We start from the raw sequence: 6,516 nt of genomic DNA, 5'->3' as shown, positions 1-6,516 counted from the left end.
GTGTATTATTCAACAACCAATTTTATTCTTAAACTTTCAAGCAACTAAATAAAACATATTTACAATATATGTTAGATGAAATTGATTTGTTTTGCAACAAGTGTCATCGTATAAAATTTTAAAAATGATTTAGAAACAAGAATTAAATTATACAAGGTTATGTTTTATAGAATGATCTTCCTAATCATACATCTGATGAACATTGCTGACGAGTTGTACAACTGAATAGGATTGGGAGGGGTCAGTCACACTGACTGAATCAGACCAGATAGTGGATATTTGCTTTTGACTTTTTTATCGATGGAATGGGAGATTCTCACAACGTATAAAATACCTAATGATGGGTTATAATCAACAGTAAATTGAAGTACTGCACTATTACAAACTTCTAATATCTGAGGGAAGATCACTTTTAATATAATTTTATAAAATACAGTTTCATACAAAAATGATATGAATACATTTAGCCACCTACGAATTATGGTGTTTTCAATCTAGATTAGCAACATAAATGACAAAATTTATAGAAATATCAGTTACATACTATATCAAATTTATTGAAATATTAGTTACATACAGTACTAAAGTTCACTTGGCAGCTAATTACTTCAGTAGCTCATGTCTGCTGACAATCTTTTAAAAGATATAGCAAATTAGAAAGTAATAAAACACACTTAGAAGAAAAGTTCCCTTACATATATTAAATTGGCAAACAGTCATAGAGACAGTACTGTAAACTATTATGTATGTACAGTAAATTTTTTTTCAAAATTTTGTAATATAATTATTCTTTATTCTATTTTTGTAATAATATAATTAGTCAAGTTCATACATTTACTGTATGGTACACTGAAACCAATAAGAATTACAGTATTTTTCATAAAACGTTATATCAGTATGCTTGTCACAAGCCTTTTCCAAGACCAGTAATATTTTCAACAATATTTTTTTCTACTTCAAATCAATTTACTTATGTATTGAATTACAGTATTTAATAAACTGACTTTTCCAATTACTCGCTGATTGAAAGAATATTGGGCCTGAAAGTTGTACATTATAAAATAGGGGCCACAATAACTTCAATTACAGTTGTATATAAATTACGGAAAATTCTTTGGTTACTCATTGGAAATTCCATACTGCAATATATACTGATGGTTCTAAATCTCCCACTGCATTGGTCTAGGATTAGTTTCAATATAACCCAATTTTCACAACAGAATTGTCTGCATTCTTCCTTGTTATTCTGTTAATTGTATCCTACAACCCCTATTATTTTAATAATTGTACCCTAAAACTTAGTCACAATTTTCTTACCCAATAATCATGACACTTTTAAAAATAAATAAGCTGGTATCAATGTTGAACCATACTGGATTCCTGTTCATATAGGCTCGAAAGAGCAGTCTGCAACAAAACTTCATATAAACTGTATGAACTGCTAAAGTCCATTTATTAATGTATTAAAAATTAAAAAATTACAAGATTTATACATACATACATATACCAAGGCACTTCCCCCCATTTTTTAATTTTTTTTTTTTGGGGGGGGGGGGTTAAGCTGACATCAAACAAATAAAACAAAAAAGGGGACGTCTCCTCTCTATGTTCCTCCCAGCCTGACAAGGGACTCAACCGAGTTCGGCTGGTACTGTTAGGGTGGCAAAGCCCACCCACCCACATTATCCACCACAGATGAAGCTTCATAATGCTGAATCCCCTACTGCTGCTACCTCCGCGGTTATCCAAGGCACCTGAGGAAGCAGCAGGGCCTACCGGAACTGCGTCACAATCGCTCACCATTCATTCCTATTTCTAGCATGCTTTCTGGCCTCTCTCACATCTATCCTCCTATCACCCAGAGCTTCCTTCACTCCATCCATCCATCCACCCAAACCTTGGCCTTCCTCTTGTACTTCTCCCATCAACTCTTGCATTCATCACCTTCTTTAGCAGACAGCCATTTTCCTTTCTCTCAACATGGCCAAACCACCTCAACACATTCATATCCACTCTAGCTGTTAACTCATTTCTTACACCCGTTCTCACCCTCACTACTTCGTTCCTAATCGTATCTACTTGAGATACACCAGCCATACTCCTTAGACACTTCATCTCAAACACATTCAATTTCTGTCTCTCCGTCACTTTCATTCCCCACAACTCCAATCCATACATCACAGTTGGTATAATCACTCTCATACAGAACTCTCTTTACATTCATGCCCAACCCTCTATTTTTTACTACTCCCTTAACTGCCCCCAACACTTTGCATCCTTCATTCACTCGCTGACGTACATCTGCTTCCACTCCACCATTTGCTGCAACAACAGACCCCAAGTACCTAAACTGATCCACCTCCTCAAGTAACTCTCCATTCAACATGACATTCAACCTCGCACCACCTTCCCTTCTCATACATCTCATAACCTTACTCTTACCCACATTAACTCTCAACTTCCTTCTCTCACACACCCTTCCAAATTCTGTCACTAATCGGCCAAGCTTCTTTTCCACGTCAGCAACCAATACAGTATCATCCGCAAACGAAAAGATTTATGTAAAGGAAAAAGTAAATAACAAGCACATTAAACCCACTCTTGGGTTACTGTATATAAAAATAAACAAAACATGAAAGTATTGAATTATTCAATGTGAGAATAAAGCACACCTCTTAATACTTTCTAAATTATAATAGGCACCCTTCATGACCAAATTTCTGTTTTCAGAAATTACAGTATATTCATATTTTTACAATCGCTCAATATCAGTTAAAAGTGAATAAAAAGGCTTGCATTAATTTTGCTAGACTTTTCACTTAATTAAATTCTAAAAATGTTCTAATTTAATACATTATCATTATTTAAAGCAAATTTGTCAGGACAGCCTTATAAGGGCTAAGAAATGGAATTCTGTGGTTTGGTTAAACCTCATGATAATTATAACAATAATTCTTGTAAATATATGAAAGTATATCAAAGTATTTAAGGAAACCTGCACTGGAACTGGAAAAGTGTTATATTTAAATGCCATTCTGCCTTTTATACACGTATGATTATTGAGTCGGTATTATAAGCAAGTAGTATAACAAAATGATATTGCAAGAAAAAAATATACATACAAGAGCACTAGTTGAATTTTATGTAAAGCCTATGGAATAGGGCTGCATTTATATCATTAGACTTGCGTCATGTTCTTTCGCTGTATTGGAGGAAGTATTGGTTTCTTGTTCACTCCAGCAGGATGTGATACTGTGTACACGCCACTTTCAGAATCATTATAGGCATAATTATCATGCTGTCCGTAACCACGATGAAATTGGTTTTGTCTTTGTGGTGGGATTCCAACTTGATTGTGTGGGTTAAACATTGGGTTGTCACTTGAAGGAACTGAGGATGCTGAACTAGAATCCTCTCTCAAGCCTTTCTCTCTCATATGGTTTTGTCTACTATAGCTTGGGGATTCTGTATCACTAATGCTTCGCCCTGCCCATATGGGATCACCTCTGCGAAGTACATCTCCTATACTACGAATAGTGGTAGGTTCATTTGGAGAACGGATATGACCACTGCCATCAATATGAGGCGCAGGATTTCTTGCAGAAATATCATTCTTTATTCTAGACGTTACAAGATGACTTCTTCTAATGTCCTCACTGTTGTCAACCTTTTTCTTACATTTACAACAAGAACATTTATATATGAAACCTAACTTGGATTTCTTTAGTTTGTCACGTTTAAAAATTGCACAAAACACAAACAGGAGGATTAAAATAAAAAACAAACAACCAAACACAATACCAACAATAGCACCAGCAGAAAGTTCACCAGGTCCAACACAACTATAGATTACATGGACTTCATTAGAAGGCTCACTACGTTGACCTTTGCTATCAATTGCTTCAACAACAAAAGAGTATGCTGTGTCACAGTTAACACTTACTAATGTAGATATCACTGTGCCAACATTGACTGAAATGTTGACTGACAAATTTAAAGCAGGGTTCAAGATATCCTTCACATTATAAGATGAAGCTGGAAGAGAAAAACAACATTACTTCACTGAATGTACGGAATTTAGGTAATAGAGACCTGCGTTGGCGTCAAGGAGGCGGGAAGCCATACAGTGCCAAAGTGCAACTGGAGGTAAGCTGTACAACAAACTTGAAGAAAGGGAGTGAGTATAGTGGTCAAGCAGAAATCTTAAATGTGGCTGCATTATCATGTGAGGTACACTGACTATTGTCTTTACGGGGGTGTTACATGATTAACGAGACCAGACATAACTTGAATAAAATAGTAAAACACATCGTATAAATCATTAGAAAAATACTCATTAAACTTTAGGCCAACTGTATCATTGTAACATACCTTAAGCCAAAGATAAAAAGATGCTTACAAAATGTTCCCTAATGAATAGGAAACTTGATAAATATCACAAATTTTAAAAGTAATTTGTATTTTTCTCAACTACAAACCTAATTCCTTCAATGGGAGGATGTTTCTAGTAAAGCTGGATATGGCTTTTAAAACTTAACAAGTTGAAGGGGATGTCCTGCTCACCTAACAGGCCACTGAGCCCTTACCTAAGACCTTCAGCCTGCCTCATTAATAATTTTGATGGCCATTCCGGCTCTGCTGAAAACATTCTTTATTACAAAGGAATAAAGGTGTGTATACGCATAGGAACAAATAATGAGAATGAAGAAAAGGTTGAAATAAAAAGGACTAGACGATGATTGAAGCAAGACTGAAACTGAAGGTGGTGGTGGGGCATGAACCTTGTGGGGTGTACCATATAGCGAGAGTTTCCGGGAACCCAAAATTACTAACTGAATTAATTTATATCAAAAGTCTCCATAAGCATATACTAACCTAAATCACAAACTTAAAGGAGATGATTGTACAACTGATTCTCGTGTTATGATGTTCGTGGATGCAAGGCGTCCCCGTAAGGAAAGGTTTATATATTTTTTTAAAATTTTGTACCATCCAACAGCAAACTCACCCTCTATGTTTTCTGTTTTAGCACTAGTTATGTTAATATGTCATAAAATTGTCTTTTATGTGGTAACTTTTGACTTGCTATACAGTACTGCATTATTGTAGTTATCAATTTGACTTACGCTACGGCATAGTAATGGACCAGAGTTGTATCCCAAGGGCTACCTGAATTTGTTTAATGCATGCTTTAAAGGGTAAGATTAAATAAATATGTGAAATACTTCATTCAATTAGTTAACAGCATTTATTCAATTGTTGTCTTCTGTAGCCCAATTGGGAGAGAGAAGTTTAATATTTTGACCAAGAGTTGATCACCAATGAGGTGTATGAAGATAAAAACATGCAGTAACAGCTTACTTCAACGGTTATACCTTTTACCTGTGACCTTTCAATTTGAGCCATTTAGTTTCTTTGTAATAACAGCACAGTAGTGATTTGATTTTTATCTCTGTATGTTTTTGTTTTCTACTTATGAAAGGTAATTTGTATTTTTTTGGAATTCTAATATTCCATTTCTTATTGAGCAATATTTTTACAATCTACAGGACTTTGAAAACCCTCTATCTTGGAGAACATGGTGGACAGTCTCCATGTGGTCAGATGTAGAGGTGCACCAACCTTGAAACCAATTATCTCAGAAGATTGGTTTTGTACAGAAACCATATTGGACATTCTGACTCTTTGAAGCCAAAAGAGAGCCATTTGAGTTAACCGTCTGTTCAAAGACACTCCTGTAACATGACCTCCACCTTTCAGACATAAGGATCTGGAAATGATGAGCAAAACGTCTTATCTTCCTGTTGAGCGGTATTGCAAACATGTTTACGTCTGGTATCTCCCACCCGTTCCAAATCTATCACTTGTGGAATTTGAGACCATTTGCTTGGAAGAACCTGTTTTTTCATACTCACCTGATCTCCTATGAGGTTAAATTTCCCAGGAAGTAACTGGTGTAGAAGGATTATCCCCACAAATTTGTCCAAGTCAAAAGAACTTCTGTACTGTCATGGTGTCTAAAAAAGGGATTTTGACGAAGGAAAAATCTATTTCTGGGGAGAGACCTGTGACGCCCGGCGAAAAAGTCCTTCTTTGTACTTTTTCTGATATAAATCTTCCAAATATACCAGAGAAAATTAAAAGCATGGAATGCAGAGGTTACAACCCTCGCGCGAGCACCTTGTTGGTGTCGTATATCTAACAAGGGCGTTTGTAAAACACTATTCACAGGCTGTCTTCCATTTAGATAATCCCTTCATCAAAGGGGGAGGGCCGTGACAGGCCCTAGAGAATACAGTTGGGTTACCCTACCGACACCCACCACTCGCGCTCACTAGGTCATCCTTCTGCAAGAACATATGGCTTGGCAAGGAAAGGGTGGGTCCGTACAAAAATCATCGGGAAGGGTTTCGCCGGGCGTCACAGGTCTCTCCCCAGAAATAGATTTTTCCTTCGTCAAAATCCCTTTTCTGGGTCGAACCTGTGACGGCCGGCGAAAAAGTACCAGAGAATGCC

The sequence above is a fragment of the Palaemon carinicauda genome, chromosome 41 (assembly GCF_036898095.1).
Source record: "Palaemon carinicauda isolate YSFRI2023 chromosome 41, ASM3689809v2, whole genome shotgun sequence".
NCBI lineage: Eukaryota > Metazoa > Arthropoda > Malacostraca > Decapoda > Palaemonidae > Palaemon > Palaemon carinicauda.
This window is presented reverse-complemented; position numbering follows the sequence as displayed.